This window comes from Erinaceus europaeus, chromosome 14 (assembly GCF_950295315.1).
Source record: "Erinaceus europaeus chromosome 14, mEriEur2.1, whole genome shotgun sequence".
NCBI classification, from domain to species: Eukaryota; Metazoa; Chordata; class Mammalia; order Eulipotyphla; family Erinaceidae; genus Erinaceus; species Erinaceus europaeus.
In genome coordinates this window covers 70737537-70762956 of record NC_080175.1, presented here as the reverse complement: position 1 = coordinate 70762956, position 25420 = coordinate 70737537, and the positions used below count along the sequence as shown (strand labels likewise).

At 37.2% G+C, this 25420-nt stretch overlaps 1 protein-coding gene across 5 annotated transcripts in view; it reads right to left on the bottom strand.

Moving 5' to 3' along the window:
• NAALADL2 (N-acetylated alpha-linked acidic dipeptidase like 2) overlaps positions 1-25420 on the bottom strand; it is a 1374776-nt gene that overhangs the window by 471856 nt on the left and 877500 nt on the right. The gene's annotated exons all lie outside the window — the stretch shown is intronic.

Sequence of the window (25420 nt, the reverse complement as noted above, 5' to 3'; positions counted from 1 at the left end):
TCTTATATTTCAAATTTTCAGTAATTATCAACGTGTCACTGACATGCTATTTCTATTGCACCATTTTATTAGATAATTTGCTTTAAAATGAATAATTTTTTAAACAAATTGTTGAACATGAAGACTGGATAAAAATGTGCCATGGCTCTGGAAAGAGATGCAAGAGTATGCAAGTGTTTAAGAATGGAGTATTTCCATAATTTTAACTCTGGAAATAATTTCCAGGCCTGCAAACAACTAACATTTAACATGCACAAAGTCATTGTTCCAGCTGTTGAGGATACTAAATGATATTATTCTTAGTATTTATGAGACATACATTTGGTAGTTTTAGGTTTCAGTTGGCTTTTTCATAGACACCAAAGTTATTTTTATATAATATCTAGTTTTAAAACATGTGTTGAGTGAAAAACTTGCTATATTTGAAAGCTGGAGGGTGAGATAAAATACTTAAAAATAAGTAGTTGTTAGATCTCTCACTTTCTCTCTTTTTTTCTTTCAAGCCAGTTGTATATAAATAATATGTATGTTTTCTTGGAAACATTTTCACTTCCTATCACATTGAAAGTAATGGTTAAAAATGGTTAAAAGTACAATACCAGATGATCATAAGTAGAGGTGGAACATAATAAATATAGAAAATAATAAAGGAATGGAAAGCACAAGGTGAAACTTGAACTGGGAGGGATGTATTGCAACACAGCAAAGGGCTTGGGGACCCAGCAGTCATGCCCCCAGTGAAGTACATGTAGTTCAAAGCACAAGGATCCCAGCAAAGATCCAGTTTCAAGCCCTTGGCTCTCACATGCAGGAGGATCACTTCACAAGTGATAAAGCAGGTCTGCATCTATCTCTATCTCTATCTCTATCTCTATCTCTATCTCTATCTCTATCTCTATGTCTTTCTCCCCCTCCATCTGTCTCAAAGTATCTTCCCCTTTTCTCTCAAATTCTCTCTGTCCTATTCAATAAAATGGAGAAAAAAGAAAAAATGACCTCCAGGAGCAGTGGATTTACAGTGCCGGCTCCAAGTCCCAGTGATAATCCTGGAGGCAAAATAAATAAATGATAAAATAAAAAATAGACAGAAATAAAAGACTCTGGGGAAATAGGTGGAGAAAGGGGATGGAGAGAATATTGGGGAGCTATGCGACAATTATTTGGAAAAAAGTTAATTTTATTACTTTAGTATGCTTTTTTTTCTTAATCTTGGGTATATAACTTAGGTTCCACACATCTTGGCTTTGTAACTTTTTCAAAATCTTTCACATATGTAGTAGCAACTTAGATTATTTTAAAGTTATTGTTGTTTTTTTTCTTTTTTCTTTTTTTTTTTTCCTCCTCCAGGGTTATTGCTGGGCTCGGTGCCAGCACCATGAATCCACCGCTCCTGGAGGCCATTTTTCCCCCCTTTTGTTGCCCTTGTTGTAGCTTCGTTGTGGTTATTATTATTGCCCTTGTTGACGCAATTCGTTGTTGGATAGGACAGAGAGAAATGGAGAGAGGAGGGGAAGACAGAGAGGGAGAGAGAAAGATAGACACCTGCAGACCTACTTCACCGCCTGTGAAGCGACTCCCCTGCAGGTGGGGAGCCGGGGGCTCGAACCGGGATCCTTACACCGGTCCCTGCGCTTTGCGCCACGTGCGCTTAACCCACTGCGCCACCGCCCGACCCCCTAAAGTTATTGTTTTATTAGGAAAGTGATGATGTACTAGACAGTTGTTGTCCTATGGGGTTGAATTTCTCATCTTTCTGTCTTAAGTGTCTGCACACTACTCCCACAAATAAGCCCCCCACCCCCAAGCATCATGCATTGGGTCTTCACTGTACACACACACACATACACACACACACACACACACACACACACACACACACACACACACACTTATAACCTTGCTGCAACACGTCATGCCTAGTCTTTCACCCTGACTGAAGCATCTTCTGTCTCAAATAACTATGTATGGGATGTATTAAAAGAAAAATATATATTTTTAAAAATCTCAGTAGGATTTCAATTGTAGCAGACTGTTGGTTACTTTAATACCACTGCTTTCTACCTTAATACAGTAATACAATAATAATGCAATGATGATAAAAATAGTCTCCTGATGAATCTTCATGAATTCCTGGAAGATTACTAGTATCATATACCCCAGAAGATATTCTCACCACAAAATTTATTAAGAGTGAATATTTGTAAATAAGATGATGGTTGTTTTCACTTAATATGAAGTGAAGAGGAAAAGCTGGGTCTTTGCAACTCTGGCTGAATAAGGATTTACTTTTTCAAAAGTTACAACAAAGTTAGGAGACAGTTTACAAGGTATACAACATCCCTTTCCATGAACAAAGATTTGAGAACAAGTCCAGAAACGAAGTAAGAGTACCATGGACAACACCACCAGTGGAAGCTGCAGGAATGATGGAGTGGTTACTGTGTCCTATGCAGTCTTTATGCTGTGTTTCATTGGGCCATAGTCACCAGTGAGGGAGATAAATATCTCTTCACCTTGACCCCACAAGACAATGGTGTTTCCTTTGTATCATTTCAATCAATATGCATATTTGCTGTATTTAAAAATGCTAAGTGAAAATGAACGGTGTATTCTGCCCACATTATTGAAGCTAACATAGTTATTGTAAATGAGAGAAGCTCAAAATATCTGCCCAATTTCTCCAAAACATAACAGATAGAAAATTATCATTTTTTTTTTAGTCTCTGTGTCCTATGGTTAGAATCACAAATTACTAGAACAGTTAAAGTCTACTGATTCTCTTACTTCACAGATGAAGGTACTGGAGTTGAAAGGGTTAAAAACTGTGAAGTTTTAGATCCTGGAAACGCATTACCAATATTTGAATCCATACAAGCATATGCTAAACATGTTTTATAAAATGAACATTTTATAAAGCAAAACCAGTTTGTGAGCATCTACTAACTATCAGAAACTGCGCTGGGCCTTAGACAAATAGAATTTTGTAAGGAAACCATTATTGTTTACACAAGCAATATTGTTAGCAGTTTGTAGATGAGGAAAAGTGGATGTGTAGACTAGACGGGATGGCCTCTGCCCATATCCAGCAGCTCCAGAATCCTAAGTCTATGCATATATTAGTATACTGGGCTGCCTTCGGCAGTAGCAGCTCCCAGAACCAGTAGGCTGCTAACTCAGGGCTTGTTAAGTTACCCTCAGCATTAATTTTCAGCTTTCAACTGATACAGCTGACATCTCTTCCCTCCATCAAGTGAGGAATTCAGCCAAATAGGACTTGGACTCTACTCTCCTTCCAGTTGGCTAGTCAAGGTTCAACTAACTAGCTAGTAAAGCAAGTTTATGTCTTGTACTTTATAAGTAGAATGGATGCTATGTAAATTGACTGTGGGCTATGCACTTCAGTGAAATATTTCAAAGTAAATATACCAAGTCTAACTCAGATGTCTTTCTATTATACTTAGTGCATAGAGCAGGGAAGCAGTGATAGAATGAAATATCTTTAGTTTTCACAAGGCTATGTCATGCAATCACATTGCTGCATTCAAGGGGAAATGAAAAAAAAATTAGACCTTTCAGCTCAAAGGTAACTGCCACCTGCATACACAAAACATGCAAGAAAAATAAAGGTGGTCTATGGCCATACCACCCTGAACATGCCCGATCTTGTCTGATCCTGGAAGCTAAGCAGGGTCAGGCCTGGTTAGTACTTGGATGGGAGAAAAATAAAGGTGATGGTGATGACACCATTAACGAGTAATGATTTAGCCTGTGTTTCCTTGGTGCATGGCTTTTTGTCAAGAGTTTATTAAAGAGATGAGTATGTGTTTAGATAATACACAGAACACACACTTGTAGATTTAAAGAGACTAAATCTACACAGACTTGTAGATTTAAAGAGACTAATTTGAATGGCCAGTTCTATATAACATACCATTACTCCATAATATTCTTAATTTAAGGAAAAATATTTTTAGAGGATCAGCACAGAAGTCCATATTAGTTTACCAAATATCCCATAGACACAGGGGCTGGAGAAGTGAAAGCACACATGCTAGAAACCCTGGATCTACTAAAATAACTAACTAGCTAAATAAATAAATAAATAAATAAATAAGGGAGTTGGGCTGTAGCGCAGCGGGTTAAGCGCAGGTGGCGCAAAGCACAAGGACTGGCATAAGGATCCCGGTTCGAACCCCGGCTCCCCACCTGCAGGGGAGTCGCTTCACAGGCGGTGAAGCAGGTCTGCAGGTGTCTATCTTTCTCTCCCCCTCTCTGTCTTCCCCTCCTCTCTCCATTTCTCTCTGTCCTATCTAATAACGATGACAACAACAATAATAACTACAACAATAAAACAACAAGGGCAACAAAAGGGAATAAATAAATAAAATAAAATATTAAAAAAAAAATAATAAATAAATAAATAAGAAGAAAAAGAAAAGGAAAGAAAGTAGGCCTTTTTTTTAAAGAAATTGTCCACCCTAAGTTTTTTTGGGGAAGGGATATTTGTACTATCTTTAATAAACTTCATGTCAATTATTTACTAATAAATATTATTTTTAAATATATATTTTATTTATTGGATAGGGACTGAAGAGTGAAAGTGGTAGGGTCAAGGGGGAGGTAGAGATGGAGAGAGATGAGGGGCTTGAACCTGGATCCCTGTGTATTGTAACATATTGCACTCTACCAGGTGTGCCATCACCTAAACTCACTAATAAATCTGAAAATGTAAAATAAAATAAAAATCTGTTTTGGACTAAACTGGAGTATAGAAAATTGACCAAAAGCCTAAACACAGGGACACAAAGAATAATCTATACTCAGAGACAGCTGGCACCAAACTGGGAGAGTGACAGCTCAGGCACACCACTTCTGGGTCTGAGTCAAAGAAACAACTTTAAAAACAAAAAGAAAGGGGAGTCGGACAGTACTTCAGAGGGTTAAGTGCACATGGCGTGAAGCGCAAGAACAGGCTTAAGGATCCCAGTTCGAACACCTGACTCCCCACCTGCAGGGGAGTCCCTTTACAAGTGGTGAAGCAGGTCTGCAGGTGTCTATCTTTCTCTCCCCCTCTCAGTCTTCCCCTCTTCTCTCCATTTCTCTCAGTCCTATCCAACAACAATGACATCAATAACAACAACAATAATAACCACAACAATAAAACATAAGGGCAACAAAAGGAAATGAATAAATATTAAAAATGAATGAATGAAAAAAAAAAGAAAAAAGAAAGGAAGAAAGGAAGGAAGGAATGAAGAAAGAAAGACAAAAGCTACATAAGCCACAGGTAAGTACAGACATGTGTGGCTTGTGAACTGAAAGATAGTGAGGGAGCAATTCCCAGGACTAAAATCTGTCACTCAGGGACAGCTGGCACCAAATGGAGAGACTGGCAGCTGAGTCATATCACTTTCAGGTCTAAGTTTAAGCAACAAAGAAAAAAAAAAAGGAAAAGAAAGTCATCAAAAAACTCACCAATTCACAACTGTGACTTCTTGGTCTTACAATGCTGTTGTCCCACAGAGGTTGGAACAGCAGCAGGGAGACCCTATAATGGTATCAGGGACACTGACCCATCCTTGTGACTCATGATAAAAATATTCACTCCCCTATCAAACAACTTGGCCACAGCACTCCCAGCTGGCATGACAACAAAAGAACAGATACAGAAACTGAGAAATACACTGACAATAATGACAAAAAAGACAAAAGAGCAGACAAAGACCTAGAAAAATGACAGAGATAGAATTCAGAAAACTCATTATGAAATAACTTAAAGAAACTAAAGTTAAGATTCAAGAACATACTGATCATGTTTCAAAAGAATTACAAAGTACAGAAAGAAAAAACTGAACAGAACTGCAGAGACTAAAGGACACTCTGAAGGCAGTTTAGGTTGAGATAACAGACCTAAGAAGTAGACTTTATCAGGTGAAGGAGAGGATAACAACTCTAGAGGGAAGATAAAACCACAACACTCTGTGGTTTTAAAATTCTCAGACAGGAAAAATGTAGGAAAAATGAAGTACTTCTCTCTGAAATAGCAGACTCCATCAGAAAGACAAATAGCAGAGTTGGGATCCCTGAGGAAGAGGAGCAGGAGTAGAGAACATATTCAAATAAATTTTAGCAGAAAAATGTCCATACCTGAGCAATGCTCAAAATATAGAAATCCAAGAAGATTAACACACACCTAAATTTTTGAATCTAAAAATGACATACATCAAGAGACACTGTCAAACTATCCAAAATCAGGGACAAGGAAAAATGTTGCAAGTTTCCTGGGAAAGGAAGAAAGTCACATACAAAGGCAGAAACATCAGGCTTTCATAATATTTCTCATCTCAAACCCCAGAAGGAAGGAGGGAGTGGAATGGAATATCCAAAGTATTAGAAGATAAGAGTTACTAGCTTGGTGGCTTGGCAATAGAGCAGTGGGTTAAGCACACATGGCAGGAAGTGCAAGGACTGGTATAATGATCCCAGTTTGAGCCCCCAGCTCCCCACCTGCAGGGGGGATCCTTTCACAAACAATGAAGCAGGTCTGCAAGTGTCTTTCTCTCTCCTCTGTCTTCTCCTCTTCTCTCAATTTCTCTCTGTTCTATCCAACAAAAACAGCAGAAATAACAACAACAACAATAAATAACAAGGGCATCAAAAGGGAAAAAATAGCTTCCAGGAGCAGTGCATTCATAATGCAGACACTGAGCCCCAACAATAACCTTGGAGGAAAAAAAAAGAATTGCTAGCTATGAATTCTATATCCTACTAAATTCCCCTTCAAATATGAGGGAGAAATAGAGATATTTTCAAACATTAAGAAACTAAAGGAAATTGCCACTCCATCCTGCCATGCAAGAATTAATGAAGGAATCCCAGATGGAAAGAAGCAAAAGAATTCCAACTTAAAAAAATTATTACCTTTAGTTATTTATTGGATAGAGCCAACCAGAAATTGAGAGTAAGGGGGAGATGAAGAAAGACAGAGGGAAACCTGCAGCACTATTTCACCACTTGTGAAGCTTTTCCCCTGAAGGTGGGGTCTAGGGTCTTGAACCAGATCCTTGCACACTGAACACTTGCACTCAACCAGGTGTGCCAGCACCCAGCCCTCAGAAATTACAACTTTTAATGAAATGATCAGTATTAGACTAGAACTAGAAATACAACAACAACAGGGAAAACCAGACACAGGAAAGGGGAGAGCAAAAAAGACAAGGAGATATGGTCTAATGTTGGTGAACCAAGGCCAACATAAAAGAGACTCATATTGTAAGTTGGAAAATCTCCTCAGCAGATGGTGCTAGTAAAATTGGAAAGCCACATGTAGAAAAGTGAAACCAGACCACTACCTAATATCATACAGTAAAGTCAAATCAAAATGGATTAAAGATCTAGATACTACACCAGAAACTCTAAAATATATATTAAAAAAAAAAAAGATGAAACCTTGCAGGACCTTCACATCAAAGGTGTATTTGGAGACTCAACTCCCTAGCCATAGAAAATGAAAGAGTAGGGGGTCGGGCATGCGCAGTGGGTTAAGCGCATGTGGCGCAAAGCGCAGGGACCGGCGTAAGGATCCAGGTTCGAGCCCCCGGCTCCCCATCTGCAGGGGAGTCGCTTCACAGGCGGTGAAGCAGGTCTGCAGGTGTCTATCTTTCTTTCCCCTTCTCTGTCTTCCCCTCCTCTCTCCATTTCTCTCTGTCCTATCCAACAACGAATTGCGTCAACAAGGGCAATAATAATAGCCACAACGAAACTACAACAAGGGCAACAAAAGGGGGAAAAAAATGGCCTCCCGGAGTGGTGGATTCATGGTGCAGGCACCGAGCCCAGCAATAACCCTGGAGGAGGAGGAAAAAAAAAAAGAAAATGAAAGAGTAAATAAATGGTATTACATGAAATTAGAGAGTATACACATTAAAAGTCAACTACACAAGGATAGCCAGGTAACCATGTAAATGGGAAACTATATTTGCACATCATACATCAGACACGAAACTGATACCAAACATCTAGACCCGAGGAAGATGGGTCCTGAAATTGGGGCAGTTTGGAACTTTCCTACTCATGACCACAGAATGTGAGCTCAGATCTATAGGGATGCAGAGGTCACATAGGCTCCCAGATCAGGTCAAATCAGTAATATTTATACACCTTCCCATATTTTGGAGCTACTTTCTTCCCCAATCCAGCTTTCTGGTCCTTTTTCAAGCCATAACATCATCTCCCCAGAAAATAACTTGGATCCACCTGCATATCAGATATCAGGATCAGAAACAAACAAACAAACAAAAAACCAAAAAAAAAAACTAGTATAGTCATGGGCCCTGTGGAATATAACTAAAATAGGCCTAGCAACTTTCTACAAAATGGAGACTCCCCAACTCTTCATCTGAACTATTCCAGCCTTTAGGTTCATGATTAGTAAACAATTTGTTTGGCTTTATATATTAACTCTTTTTTCAGTCACCAGGTTCCAGATGCTACCATGATGCCAACCAGACTTCTCTGAACAGAGGACCCCACCAATGTGTACTGGAGCCTGCTTCCCCAGAACCACACCCCACTAGGGAAAGAGAGAGAAGGCTGGAAATATGGATCGACTTGTCAATGCCCATGTTCAGCGGGGAAGCAATTACAGAAGCCAGACCTTCCACCTTCTACACCCCATAATGACCCTTGCTTCATGCTCCCAGAGGGTTAAAGAATAGGAAACTATCAGGGGAGTGTTGTTCTCTCCGGGCTGGCTTCACGGGCGGGAGACAGAGACGACCAGAAACTCATAGCTGAGCTGAGAACACAGTTTAATCTTTATTCACGAGTGGGCAAGCAGTCCAACAAACTAATCACAACACAATGGGCTCCTCCATCTCTCTCCTCCAGCTGCAGCCTCTCCAGAACCCAGGAAGAACATAGGATAGGGGGTGGGGAGAAGCAAGAAGCGCAAAATAGCAAGGACTGAACCAAAATCTCCCGGAGGCAGGGGGAGTGAGACCAAACCAATGTAACAGAATGACCATGTAAATAGACCACAACATCAAGCAATGTAACAGAAGGGATCCCAGAAGCAGAACTAGAAGCATACCAATAATTTCCCCTTTTCTTTTAACTAATTGACCATAGTATCAGGAGTATGGGGTGAACAGAAACCTATATTGTACAGACATTAAAAAAAAAAAATCTGGTAGAAACATGGAGGAACAAGTAAGCGAGCAACAAGAACCAGTGTGATGCCAAGGGAAGGCCTGAGGGGGGCATTTCAGGCCTCTGTGGGCTTTTTTTTTTTATCAAACTAAAGGATATTTCCTGCCTCTGTGGGCTTTTCTTACCTCGACAGACGTTTCCTACCTCTGAGGGCATTACCTAGCAAGGAGCGGGGTTATTGCCTATAGAGTCCCAAGGCAGCTGGCTGCAGTCAGTCTTTGGGAAACCCAGCAGCGTAAAGGGAAGCAACATGTCCAAAAGGTGTACCAGTGAGTCTGATAGAAGTGCCAGTCTGGGGCCAGGCAGTGGCGCACCTGGTTAAGTGCACATACTACAGTGCACAAGGACCTGGGTTCAAGACCCTGGTCCCTACCTGCAGGAGGAAAGCTTCATCAGTGGTGAATCAGTGCTGCAGTGTCTTTCTGTCTCTTTCCCTCTCTTTCTCAATTTCTCTCTGTCTCTATCCAATAATAAATAAATAAATAAATGTAAAAAAAATAAGTGCCAGTCCAAAGCAGATGTCCACAGAAGAATGCCAGGGGGTGCAATGTTGCATGAGAAAGGTGAGCTGCTGGAATTCTGCTCTTCTGTAGAGAACTTGACAGCTGCAATTCACTTACTTGTGAAACAAAACTTGTAGCATGTTAGTTTACCACAATTGAATAACTCCATTATAATTGGAAATCTTTTTTAGTATGATTTTAAGGTTATTTAAAGTTTAAACAATAAAATGTGGAAAGGTAAACAGAATAACCATGGTCAAAAACCTCAGGCATGAGAATCATTAGCATAACCATTATGCAATCTATCGTTCATAATTGAGAAGGTATTTGAGAGCTTCACATATCAACCCTTTGTTACACTCATACAAGATGGAGACACACCCTACATGTGTGCAGATTTTTTTAAAGACCAAATTAGTTAAAACATATTGATTTTTAACTAATTTTTACCTCAGACTTTAAATGTAAGTTAATTTTACCTTTATGAGAAATATGTTGAAAATCTTTTTCATTTTAACTTTGCCTGGTAAGAATGTAGCCTTAAAGTTACATTTCTAACCTTAAAGTTAATGTTTACCAAACTTCAGACACACACATAAACATGGTCTTCAATACACAAGGAGAAAAACTTTTGTTACGAATACATGTCATTTTAAACACGAGAATTTATATCTGTACTGTCTTAGTTGAACCATTTTTACTCACACGGTTTAAGACTACTGAAAGCAGAGAGGCTAGACAGAAGCAGGCTTAAGATATTTAGAGAGAGTGGGGGAGGGGAGAAAGAAATGGTAGGGAAGTTTTGTTTTTGGGCTCTGTGAACTAATTTTTCAGATTTTGCCATTTTGTATCATGAGTCCCGGAGGGTGTCCTAGTCCAAAGAGCTCTTCACAATTCCATTTAGGGTGCCCCTGACGATTTCTGCTGGACTGCTGCAGGCACCCATTTTTAATAATGTCTTCCCATCAAAGAAAGAATCGAATCAAGAGGTCAGAACCAACCATGTGTCTCCACTTTTGGGGAAAGCCAGGGCAATGGAGAACACTCCCCAAGTCAGAGTAGTATCTTTCTCAGTAAACAGGCGAGAGGTAGTCCAGAAAGTCCCAGGGGAAAATCTCTCTGCATCTCCCAAGCTCCACAATCACAGCCACAAGGAACCAAAGTTTCCTCGTCAGGGAACCAAAGTGTAGCCCAGAGTGACTCCATGGAGGTGGGACCCACGTTTTCATGGACTCTGCAGCCCTCTGAGGCCCACGGGTCAGGTGGCGGCTCCAGCAGTGATGCCGAAAGCTAGGAGGGAAGAGACCCGGAGAGCAGCAGGACCTTGGGCTGCACCCGCCTCACCAACTGCAGCCCATAGTGGATAGGTAGCCAAGTGGCTTTACTTATCTGGGGGGTGGGCGGGTTAGGTCCCACGTTGGTGCTGGTTGCCATTTGCCAGTCCCTGTTCAGGGTACCATTATGTTGTTTTCCTCAGGGCTGGCTTCACAGGCGGGAGACATAGAAGATCAGAAACTCATAGCTGAGCTGAGAACGCAGTTTAATCTTTATTCACGAGCAGACGAGCAGTCCAACAACCTAATCACAACATAATGGGCTCCTTCATCTCTCTCCTCTGGCCACAGCCTCTCTGGAACCCAGGAAGAACTTAGGATAGGGGGCGGGGAGAAGCAAGAAGTGTGAATAGCAAGGACTAAACCAAAATCTCCCGGAGGCAGGGGGAGTGAGACCAAACCAATGTAACAGAATAACCATGTAAATAGACCACAACGTCAAAAGAAACAGAACTAGAAGCATATCAACAGGGGAGGTGGTAGGATATCGAGTTCTGGTGGTGGGAATTGTGTGGAGTTGTAACCCTATAGTTTTTGTCAGTGTTTTCTTTTTATAAATCAAAAATTTTTTAAAAGTAGTGAAAATAAACCAACAAAAATTGATCCAAAATCTAAATAGAAAGTTTTCCAAAGATGAAATACACATGACATATGAAGAAATGCTCCATTTTACTTATCATTAGCGAAATGCAAACTAAAACTGCTATCTCACACCTGAGAGAATATTTTACATTAACAAACCAGGAAATGATAGGTGTTGGAGAGGTTGTGGAGTAACGGGAAATCTGTCTGCTACATTGCTGGTGGGAATGAAAACTGGCACAGCCCCTTTGGAAGACTGTATGGACAGTCTTTTAACAAATGAAAATGGAATTACTTTATGATCCAGCAATGTCACTGCATTTATTCAGTGAACACTTAAACACTAATTAGAAGAAACATATGCATCCCTAAGGTCTTAGCTGCATTATTCACAATAGCCAAAGAATAGAAGCAGCCTAAATACCCATCAACAAATGACTGGCTAAAGAAGTTATGGGATATAGATTCCATGGAATATTACTTTTAGATCAGAAAAAGATGATCTGTGCCCTTTGGAATGTAGTAGATGGAACTGGAGGTTATTATGCTTAGATAAATAAGTAAAGAGATGAAAGACAACTACCATATGGTTTCACTCATATTTGGAAACTAGAGATCAGATTTACATGAACTTGGAAAAGAAAGAAGCAAATAGACTGTCAGACTTGTGAGAACTACGGTGGTTATCTTTGTTAGGCTGGAGGGTGAGGGATAAGGAACTTTGGTGGAAGGTCTGATATGGAACTATGCATTGTAATCTTGTAACAAATTATGAATAACAAATAAAGATGTTTTTTTAAATTAGTTCTTGATCATGAATGATCCTGGCACTGCAAACAGCAATAATGTGTCAGTAATAAACGGTTTCTTTTTTTAATATGGATCTATGAGACAGAAATTGTGTTTTTTAGAACTAAGATAAGCTCCAAAATCTTGCAGCACAGAAGGAGGAAATTTCTTTTTTAAACTAAAACTGGTTCAATCTCCTGCTCTTTCCTTTGTACAGATGAAAATGTAGGTCAGTCTAATAGTATTTCCATTCATTATATCTTTTCATTCAATTTGTTATTCTAGCTCTCTGTTGCCCTTCTATTGCCCTCTTACACTTGAAATATTTTTAACCGAAATTTTATTTTATGACATTACCCTTCATACACTGAATAGTTTCCTTATTTGGTTCCTCTTTCACAATATCTCCCTGTCCTCATTTTTCTGGTTTTATCATTGGAAAGAAAGGGTAACACACCAAACAATACACACACACACACACACACACACATGTACACGCACAAGCACACATGCACACACACACGCACACACATACACACAACTCTAGGCAGACAGGTAAAAGACTGACACAAGACCCAATAAAGACTAGGCAGACAGTTAACTTAGAAGCAAGATAGAATTTTACAATATATAAAGTTCTATCTATTTCCTTGCTTAATATCCATAAATTAATATTTTCTTAGCTTTCAAAATATAACATCGATACACATCAGAACTTAACCACTGAAATTTATAGAAAAGCACTTTAACAGATATACTGAATTTGTTAAGAAAGTTAATATGAAAATAATTTGTAGGTGGAAGAAATCCATATTCTAACTGATCTAATCTCATTTTTTACATATTTTTTAAATTTTTATCTTTATTTATTTTATAGAGACAGCCAGAAATCAAGAGGGAAATGGGTGATAGAGAAGGACAAAGACAGAGAGACACTTGCAGCCCTGCTTCACCACTCATGAATCTTTCCTTTTTCAGGTGGGGACCAGGAGCTTGAAGCCCAGGCCTTGTGCACTGTAATGTATGTGCTTAACCACCTGGCCCTCTAAGCTCATTTTTTATATCAGTGCAATGGAGTAATTCTATAAACCTCCAGGCATTTATTGAAGTGAATACTTTTTGATATAAGAACTGGGAGAATGAATTATGGTTGCTTTTTACTACTAGTACATTACTACCACTCTTTTTCTTTCATACTGTAGGAAACGTATAGTTAAAATAGAACCAAGGTTCATTCTGGGGGCATTTAAAAGAAATAGTGTGTGAAATTTCACTGTATGAACCACAAATGTAGCTTATTAGTATATATTGTCTTAGACTTTTTCATAAGCATTAACATAGAATGGACAGTCACACTCACACTGAGTGATTAAACATCCAATATTATTGAAAACTGGATTTAAGGACAAAATACATTTTGACTAAACATCAAAGCACAACAAATTACAAATAAAAATATGCCTGAAGTTAAAGAATAGGAAATATTTTTTCATTCATCATTAACTCTTTGACATTTCCAATTACATAATTCGTGGATATCAGAATCTAATACAGTTTAAATAAAATGTCTGTCTTGAGGAATTAACTATAAAATATCCAGATCTCCTACAGGGAGAGCTCTTTACCTTAACACTAGAAATAACTAAAGATTATTGTCAGTTTTAGTGAATCCCTGTGGTCATTTGATAAAATACTGCATATAGGAGCAAATGTTTTGTGGTGTGATCTCACTCATCTTTCCATCCTCAACTCACAAAACACCCTACATTCTGTTCAAGTCACAGAGTAATAGGTAAAGAGAGGATATTAAAACAAATAATAAAACTGGATCCCTCAGATACTGGTGGTAAAATTTAAAAATCATACCTATTTTAAAGAATACAATTTAGAAAGTCTCCCAAGTGGTAAGTATAGACTAATCAAATAACACAAAAATTCCACTTGTCAGTATATACCCAAGAGAATGCTAAGCATATGTTCACATAAAAACTTGTATATGAATGTTTGTAGCAGCATTACTTGCAAAGGCTAAAATGTAAAAAAAACCTATTAACTAATATACAGCTAGACCATATGTGAATAAATGGATATATATTCAACTACAAAAATGAAATGATGATACACAGTGATGAAGATAATGTTTGAAACAAAATAAGTTTGAAACTTTTATGCTAATTAAAAGCCTTATACGCACACACAGAACCCATATTGTATGATTTCATTTACTTCTTTAACTCCTGGAATAATGATACCCTTTTGCTTTCCCTTCTGGCTTCACTTATCAATCTTTTTAAAATTATTTTTATTTATTTCCTTTTGTTGCCCTTGTTTTATTGTTGTAGTTATTATTGTTGTTGTTATTGGTGTCATCGTTGTTGGATAGGACAGAGAGAAATGGAAAGAGGAGGGGAAGACAGAGAAGGGGAGAGAAAGATAGACACCTGCAGACCTGCTTCACCACTTGTGAAGCGATTAGGGGTGGGGGTGGGGGGCTCGAACCAGGATCCTGCTGGTCCTTGCGCTTTGCGCCACCTGTGCTTAACCCACTGCGCTACTGCGTGACTCCCCTGACTTCACTTATAATAGTCACTTGAGGTTTGCATATTGATTGTATAAAGGGTACAGTTAGGACACTAACGAGAAAGGATCATTGGCTATATATATTCCTTCCTTACATTTATAATATCAAAAGGTTACTGTTAAACTCCTGGAATAGTGTGACAGGGGTTTAGATTAGGGAAGGCTTAATCTGCAAAACGAAGGTGACAAAGTAAAGCCTAGACACTTTAGATTCCCATAGGATAGGAGTGTCTCAAGGAAGGGAGGGCCGAAGTTCTAGTAGGTATCATCCTAGACACTTCAGGCTGCTCTCTGCTGCAGAAAGAGTAGAGACAGCACTAACTTGAAAAACCTGTACATCATTATGCCAAATGGACTTCCCTGGGCAAAGGACCCCAGCAATGTGTTCTGGAGCCCCGCTTCCCCAGAGCCCTGCCACACTAGATAAAGAGAGAGACAGGTTGGGAGTATGGATGACTTGTCAATGCTCATGTTCAGTGGGGAAGCAAAAACAGAAGCCAGACCTTCCACCTTCTGTACCCCATAATAACCCTGGGTCCACACTCCCAGAAGGTAAACAATAGGAAAACAATCAGAGAAGTGGATGGGATACACAGTTCTGGTGGTGGGAATTGTGTGGAGTTGTACCCTATGGTTTTTGTCAGTGTTTCCTTTTTATAAATAAAAGTAAAAAAAAAAAACTGTATAGCTATCTCATCTCTGACCTTGTTCACTATCCTCATGTAAATCATTTGGTCATTGCTGAACTAAAACATATGCCTTGCTGAAAGAGAGTCACATTTTATTCGCATCTAACCTATTTATCCTAATGTGATTGTATGGCTTCCTAATTAAACCATGATTTGTTATTTATAAAATTTGATTACTTATTTTTTATGTGAGAAGTAAAACATCACATTTCCTCTGTCATATAATAGACGACCTACTAAATGACAATATGCAGTTTTGAGCTTTATTTACCAAAAATGATTCCTGTCCTGTCTAGTACTGGTTTAGAGAAAAACGAAAACAGTTAGGGATTGAGCTGTGACTTAGAGCACTGTATGTCACACACTTAAAAACTCTCAGGGGTGTGTAACTAGTTAGCATGCCTTGTGGCAGGTCCTTGCACTTTGTATTATGTGCAATTAACCTGGTTCTCCACCACCCAGCTGCCTAACATATTTCTAAACAAAGTGAAAACAAGTTACAGACTTATACCTGAACAGATTCTTAATTTAAATTAGATTACTTTTGGGGTCAACTATGAAATACTATTTAAAGACTTATTTATTTATTAAGCTCAAGATAACAATATAGAGATAATTTTGGAATAATGATTTTGGACAACAATGATTATAACTCATTAAAATACAGTTAGTAATAGAATTTTCTATATTGTTGTTTTTCAGCAAATGTACTGTTTGATCCTGCACTTCATGGTGCTTGTAAGACACCAGGCTTACAGCTTTGTAAATATTTCCAAACCAAGAACAAGTACTTGTATATACAAGAATACCTGAAATTGATAGCTAGATGAATTTATTTCATCTCTAAAAAGTCAGTAATTTGTGAATTTTTTTTCATCTTGAAAATTTCTTTCATTTCCTTTATATTTTATGGAAGAAAGAATTTTGTGAGTGCTGATCTTTTCTAAAAATCTACAAAATAGGCTCAGGCTTGATACAAGATATTTCATTCCTAGTAGATATCTGACATTTATGATTTTAGTAAACATTGAGGCTGGGAAAATGGCTTAGTGGATAAAGTTGAGAATGTTTACTGGTAAAGTCCTAGGTTTGAGCCCTTGAACTGTATAGGCAGGAGTGGAATAGTATTCTGATCTATCTCCCTTTCTTCTCAGAAAATAATTCAGTCTTTTTATTTATCATTCCATTAGAGGATTAATGGATTAGATTATATAGTTGTTGATACATGGGTACAATTTCCCAACTTCCCATGATAGGTGTTTGTAAAACACTCCACCAGGTTCCAGATGCTAGCAAGATGCCGACCAGACTTCACTGGACAGAAAACCCCACCAATGTGTCCTGGAGCTCTGATTCCCCAGAGACCCACCCTACTAGGAGTATGGATTGACCTGTCAATGCCTATATTCATCAGGGAGGGAAGCAATTAAAGAAGCCAGACCTCCCACATTCTGCATCCCACAATGACCTTGGGTTCATACTCCCAGAGGGTTAAAGAATAGGAAAGCTATCAGGGGAGGGGATGGGATACGGAGTTCTGGTTGTGGGAATTGTGTGGAGTTGTACACCTCTTATCTTATGGTTTTGTCAATGTTCCCTTTTTATAAATAAATAAAGAAATAAAAAAGAAAACTCTCAGAGGCTAAAAGTAATTGTCCATGTAATTTAATTACAGATTGTGAAATACTAATGTGTAGAGGTTACCTTCCTTGGACAAAGTTATTTTTTAAAGATATTTTCCTCAATGTTAATATTTTAATATGATTCCTTATTAGTCTTTAACCTTTCTCCCCCAAGAGATTTTCGTCTTCAAAGGTATATATCCCTTCTTATTATAAATATAGGGTCTATCCAGATAGGCAGTCAAGAACTGAGAAAAAGGAAACTCAGTCTGTTACCCTAAGTAAAAAAGAGGGATTATATAAAGATATTTTCTCTAGGACCGCCTGAATTGTCTGGAATTACGGTTAGTTTTTAATTTCTTGTCTTTCTTCTCTTTTTCCCCCATCACCAGGGCTTTGCCATGCTTGGCCAATATTTTAGGTAGAAACAAACAAACAAACAAACAGATGACGAGAAGGAAAGGTACCATACACCAAAGCTTCTTCCAGTGCTGTGGAGCCATGGCCTAACTTGGGTCACAGAAATAACAAAGTATGCACACTACCCAGTTCTGTGGAGAGTAGAAACATGTCTCAAAGCATCAGCTCCTCCTCCAACTACCACCCATATTGTCTACCTTTTTCTCATTAGTCCTTTGGTCTGGGACAGTATATGCAGAGCATCTAACAAGGTTTTATAAAAAGAAAAAAAAATGGAAGGCGTCTTTCACAGACTCCAATATTTAAGGTACAATTAGAAAGACAAGCCTACTTCATTTTTATCTGGAACAGAGTGCAATTCAACCTCTCCAATTCCCATCCAGGGATGAGAATTCACACATAGCCATTAAGTGAAAATAAGAAGGGGGATTAAAAAGAACAAGCACAAAGATGCTGCTTTTCTGTTTTGGTTTAGTTTGAATTTTGGGCATCACTACCCCAGAATGACATTTTCACATAGACAAAACTTAAAAAACAAAAAAGTAGAACTAATGGGCTTGGCAGTGACATGCCTTGTAGAACATGCACATTATCATGAGCAAGGACTGGAGTTCAAACCCCTAATCCCCACCTACAGAGGGGCAGCTTCACAAGTGGTGAAGCAGTGCTGCAGATGTCTCTCTTTCTCTTTTTCCTTCTATATTTCCCCCTCCATTTTCAATGTCTTTCTGCCCTATCAAGTAAAATAGAAAGAAAATCAAAATGGTTACTGGGAGTGGTAGATTTATCTTAGAGGTACTTAGCCACAGCCATAAGCCTGGTGGCTATAAAAAGATTTTTTAAATAATAAGAAACAAAAATAAATTAAGACAAAAGATCCATTTATAAAATTTGCTTTTGTGTTGTGTTATAAGGACTGCTGAAACAGACTGCCTTTCTCTCTCTCTCTCTCCCTCTCTCTTTTTTCTCTCTCTCTCCCTATCTCTCTCTCCCCCTTCCTTCCTTCCATCCTCCCTCCCTTCCTTCCATCCTTCCTCCCTTTCTTCCTCCCCTGTTTCCTTCCTTCCTCCCTTCCACTCTTTCTTTCTTTCTTTTGAAATTACTGTTTTACAGTAGAAACAATTATTAATACATGTGTAAAATTTCTCAGTTTTCTGCAAAATAAAACAAAACCTCTCACCTCCAGATTACAGCCTCCTCCACCATGGTTGGCTTAAGTAAAAGAAAAAGTCTCATCACTCTGGGGTCTACAGATCCAAGATGAAGGTGTCTCTAGTTGACTTCTCTGAGGTCTCTCTATCCATCCTAGTAGCTTCATTTTAACTTTATTGCTCCTTTAAAGGCCCTACTTCCAAATACATTCTCGGCTACTGAGGGTTAATACACCAACAGAGAAAGTTTAGGTGGACATAGTTCCTTACAATCCATATACTCATAACTTAGTTCCTTACAATCCATATACTCATAACTTCTTAGATCCTATTGTCGAAATATTGGAAACCTTAGTTCTAATATAATAGAATTGCATGCCAGTAAATTCCTATTATTTGGCATGCACATTCATGGATGTCTCAGTTATACTAAAAAGCTTCTTTATATATTTTATAGCTACTCTAAATATAAAGATACTAAAGAAAGCATCTCGGTGTTAAGTAATGTCCATTAGCGTAGCAAAACTCACCCCATGAACACCAGATATCTCTCTGAGTATAGCTAATGAATAGTAAACTAACCAGTGCTGAGGCAGTTAAATATTCCTCAAGGATTCCAAAACTTTCCTAGAATGTTGAAATGACTAAGACTTCCAAAGAGATACCATGGTAACAACTTAAAAGTATTTGTGGAGCAGGTGAAACTTTCCATGAGATACATTCTAGAAATAAGTGACTAGAGCATTTTATCTTTTTTGGCCTACTGCTTGACAATGTGTGTATCTGTATAATCTTTAAAACCTGTCACTTTATTGTTTCTTCTCAGGATAAAATTGTTCGATGCAGTCTCTGAAATGGAATGGGGTACCTGAGGGAATAGTTAAAAGAGAGTGTTTCAGTATTTTGTTCAAATCTGTTTTGTTTTTTTTAAAAAAACAGACTTTTGAATAATGTTAGCAATGAACCAGAACAGATCATGCTGAGTAAAAGATTAGTTGGGATATTCTGATTTTCCAGACAGTAAACTATACCAAAAATGCAATTATAACTCTAATTGAAACTTAATTGTTAAACAATCGACCAGACTGATTTTTGTAACTGGGTGTTTGGTTTCCTGCTGACTCACAAGTAGGTGCACCTGCAGGTGTTAACCTCGTCATCACCAGTTGACCTAATCAGATCAACCCTTCTCTAGCTTCCTTGTTACATGACATTTTAAGTTATAATGTGCACCTGCTGAATGGATAAGGCATATGGGACTATGAATGGGGTGTAATTCACAAAACCTATAAATATACAGGTGGTGTCACTTCATTTCTTAGTCGTCAAAGAAAGTTTATCACTAGAACTTCTTCTAAGAGACAAGCATTCATTTTATATGCAAAGGAGCCACCAAAAGTCTGACTTTGGACTTATTAGAAAAGTTTCCACATTTATATTCCTCAAAAGTCTAACACTGATAGGGTTATCTCTTTAAAAACATAATATTCAAAAGATTTAATTTTTCAATCTTCACTGAAAAATATAGGACTGAGTAGTTGTTTATAAGAAAAACAAAAGTAGAACATATTTTTTTTCCAATCCAAGATGTATCTTTCAAATGAAATTGCATGGGACTGAAATTTACAATGCCAGCAGTTTGAAGCAAATGCAATAGCACTTTAAAGTAGCATTACAAGATTTATTTTTACATACTTAAAATTCAAAAACTCTTTGGAGAATACTGGAAATGGAAAATGTTTACTTTAGGAGCACTCAACTATGTTTTGGTTCAACTCTAAACCATAAAATAATTCATGAAGCATACCCAATATGTGGTTCTTACAGTCTGCTTTGTAAATAGACTTTAAATAATGCTTGTGGTAAAGAAGACAAAGAATCTTGGACTTTTTTCCAATATTATAGAAAGAAAGAATTTTATGGATGATTGAAACAGTAGATAATGACCCAATCTTGTATTGAATCACATTGAATGCCAAACATTTACTCTCTAGTATTCATCCAATAGTTTTCCTTAATGAAGAAGATGGTCTGTTACAGCCACATGTGACTACTGGGCCACTGAAATATGGTCACTATGGTCAAAGCTTTAATTTTAATTTTAATTAAGTTAAAATTGAACAGCCTCATATGCCTACTGACTATCACTAGAGCACAACACTGGTCATTCCAGTTTACTACCTAATAGAGTATAATCAAAGATCTGTAGTAAGACAAGAGTGCTGTCTTTATTAAACACAAGAAACCACTTCAGACAATAGTATATCCTCAGGGAGCAAGGTTGTGGTGTTATATATACTACATACAGTATAGATACTACAACATGCGAGGGCCCAGATTCAAGTCCCTTCATGAGTAGTGAAGCGGTGTTGCAGTTATCTCTCTCCTTTTCTTCATCTATCTCAGTCTCAATTTATATTTGTCACTATCAAATAAATAAATAAATAAATGAGCTATTTTAAAAAGTAATATGCCATCCATGGAAGGGCCACATACAAAGACTGATTTCAGAAGAGGTACAAAGAAGGTGCAAAGACCTGAGCATCTGGTTCACTAATGAGCAACAGTGAGAGACCTTATGTTTACAGTGGCTGGACAGTCACTACCATATCAAAAACTGGAAATGGACAGCTATTTGAAATAACCATTGAATAAAAACATCAAAAGCAAATATAGAATATTACATGGTATGCTATATTGAAGGGGAACAAAGAAATCAACATGCATCTGGATATTTGTTTCAAAAAAATGTGGTAAAGGTAAATACAGAGCAGATAAGATAGAGTTGAAGAATTTAAGGAGAGTAAACTTAGTGATACTTCTTTGAGTATTAAATTTGTATCATTACAACTTATATGTTTGAGACTCCAAAGTCACAATTTGATTCTCTACACCACCATAAGCCAGAGATGAACTATGCTCTAGTCTTTCTTTCTCTCTGAATCACTCTCTCATTAAAATTAAATAAATAAAATATATTTATGGAAAAAAATATGTAAAATCAACCTAAGTAAATTGTGTGATATTTTGCACATCGCACATTTGACAAAGATTGAGATACATAAGGTAGCCACATAGATCAACTACAGAAAAATAAATAAACAAAATAATAAAATTAAAAAGTGAGCAAAAGATATGAATAGACATTTCTTCAAAGAAGATATACAAATGGCTCATAGGCATGTGAGAAGTGTTTCATCATATCACTCATATTAGAGAAAGACCAATTAAAACCACAATGAGGTACCAACTCTTACCCACCAGTGACAGTGCTCTACATCATAATCTTCTAAAATTACAAACCAATAGCATGATCTTTTGAATAAGTAAACTATACTGAAAGAGCACTGACAATAATAATCTAATTTATACATGATCTGGTTACACTGGTACACTCAGAGCCTATGGGTAAGCTTTACGATTTTATCACTATATCTTACTTACATTTTAGCTTTAATGTAGCCCTCATCATGTTTTGAATACAGGGGAATGACAAAATTAAAGTCAAACTTTGATCAACATTAAATTCAAATTATTTGTCTTATATCATGCCAAACTGTACTCATACTTTTATAGATCATATTGCCTAAGTTGTACAGAAAATAATATTAGTGGAATTTCTATTATATTTGAAGCTAGGCATCTAGGATTTAATGGCTGGTTATATTAGTCAAGACGCTAGAATTAGAGCTCTGTTTCCTTATAGATTAATTCACTTAACTGTGAAATATCATGGCATGGTAAAGTATATTCTGTATAAAGATCTAATAAAAGAAAGAATGACAAATATTGTAAAAATGTAAAACTAATTTAACTGCTTCAATTAGCTTTTTATATTCATTCAGATGAACATCTATTGATATATCATCTTTTAAGCAGTGAATTTCATCAGCTTAAACTCACAATAGATTGTATGAGAACTTTAATTCTTAAACAAAACAAGCTCAGTCTCTTTATTGATAATGTGTTTAAAACAGAAAGCTCCCTGGACAATAATGAGCAAAGAACATTTTGAGAAACTAATTTACTATGAGGTAGAGGTTTCCGAGAACAGCACAATGCTAAAATATTGCCAGAAGGTTACAATCTTAGATACCTCAAGAATCAATTGAAAATATGCTCTGTTTAAAATGCTTATGTAACCAAAATTATTTTTGTAGCAAAACATATTTTCTAAAATTATCTAGATTTTCGAAAACAGTAGTTTGAATACACACAATCTATTGTTTCAATATGTTACAAATAGGTCTGAAAAAAATTCAACCTGATTAAAAAAAAGTCACTCGTAATAGCTCTAATAATCAAGATAAATCTAATTTCATTTTAATCTAAATTTAGGACATACATAACAACTTCCATCCACAGTAGAATTGTAAAACTACAGACACTTAATGCTCCCAATAAAATGACACGACATTTAAAGCTGTGAATATCTAACACTTTGCTTTGACAACCAGGCATATATTTATATTTCTGCTATTCTAGTCAGAGAATAGTTCAACATTGTCTCAGTTGATTTAGTGCCAACTCGAGTCAGTCTTTCGACATTTGTCCAGTTAACTGGACCAAGAACAAGTAGTGAAGACTTGTCACAAATTACAGTGATATTCTTTATTCTTTGAGTGCTTTTTCCTGGCAGAATAGATGTAGAATAAACAATACACAGACCCACTGAATTGTAACACTGGGAATATTAAATAAACTGTGTCATTTTATACACTTCACTAGAATAACACCACTGAAATGGCTGACTTTCCTTTCCGGAATTTAAAAAAAGAAAAAAGAAAAAGGGGAGGGGAAGCAGTATTACAGCAAATAGAGAAAGGGGCACAAAGTTTTAAATTCAAGGTGGATATTGAGAAATAAGGCAGAAAGAGAATCAAGTCTAAGGCAAGATAAAAGATATCTCATATTTCAACTAAGTATTATAGTGTTACATAGATTAGCCAGTCAGTTTTCTAGAGTTGTTAATAAAATAAACTATACCACACACAAAAAAAAAAAAACTGGAAACTAAAGTATTTGAAAAATATATATGGAAAGAAAATATTCCAACACCTAGTGCTGTGTTTAATCACTCAGATGTTACAATTTAATGCTTAAAAACTGAAAAAGAATCTTGTTTTTCACATTCCTACATAACTCAGTATCATTCAAATGGAATACTCCTTAATGACATATATTTCTCACTTCTCTGTGCTTTTATTTATTCCATAGCATAGTACCCTCATTTTTGCTTTGATTTCTTTTCTTTGTAGATGATTATTGATTTTAAACCAATAACATCTTTGGTCATGTGTGTTACAATATCTTTGACTTGTTACAGTGAATGTCATTTCTTATACCTATTATACTGAGTTCCTAGCTCACAAGATGACAATTCTTGTGTTTTAAGGTAAAAAAATAATGTGTTATATGATCACTGAAGTTTTTTTGAGTTCTAAAGTCATGGGGTCTTAGAGACTGAGGTTAGCTCCAACCACAATGTGTTGAAACATTTCTATTAAGCTGGTAGGTGTTATGATGTAACTTTTTAAACAAATTAAATTTTGCTTGATAGAACAGAGAATATATGAGAGGGAGAGGAAAACAGAGAGACTCTAGCATCACTGCTTCGTCGCTTGTAAAGTTTCCCTCTGCTGGTGGAGATGGGGGGTTGAACCCGGGTCCTTGTGCATGGTAATATCTGCACTAAACTAAGTGTACCACCACCTTGAAACTTTTCAGGCATTTAATCTCTGAAGTATGTCTTAAATTATCACTGGAATTAAGGTTAAAAAATCATATTTTTTTGCACAATCATTATGGTATCTACCCCCACCCAGTCATATTTCTAATATCCAAAAATTAAGTTAAAAAAATTTGTTGTTTTTGCCAGAACTTCAACATTTCCTGTCCATATTTTCATACTAAAAAAGAGAGAGATGAAGATACAGTGTGTGGGGGGGAGAGATACAAAGACACCACAGCACCAAAGCATTTCCTAGTGTAGTAATACTACCATATTGTGTGCTAGGCGTCCAAACTTGGTGTTCCTACATGGAAACATTAGCACCCTTCCATAGAAGCTATCATGCTGACCCCTTAAAACTTATTTGATTCGGGAGTTGGGCAGTAGCACAGAGGGTTAAGCACACATGGTGCCAAGCTCAAGGACCAGTGTAAGGATCCCAGTTCGAGCCCCTGGCTCCCCACTTGCAGGGGAGTCCCTTCACAAGCAGTGAAGCAGGTCTTCAGGTGTCTATCTTTCTCTCCCCCTCTCTGTCTTCCCCTCTTCTCTTCTGTCCTATCTAACAATGATGACATCAATAACAACAGTAATAATGACAAAAAGGGCAACAAAAGGGAAATTAAATAAATATAAAAAACTTATTTGACTCAGCACAGTTTCCGCTATGAATGGAAGGTAGAAGGGATATAGGAGAGATTGCAGAAGCACTGAAGAAGAAATAATAGGCAGGTAAGTGATTTTTCAAAAACAGTTTTGACTCATTTAAAGTCTGGGTACATGCTAGGGTCAGATTTATCAAAGACAAGTAG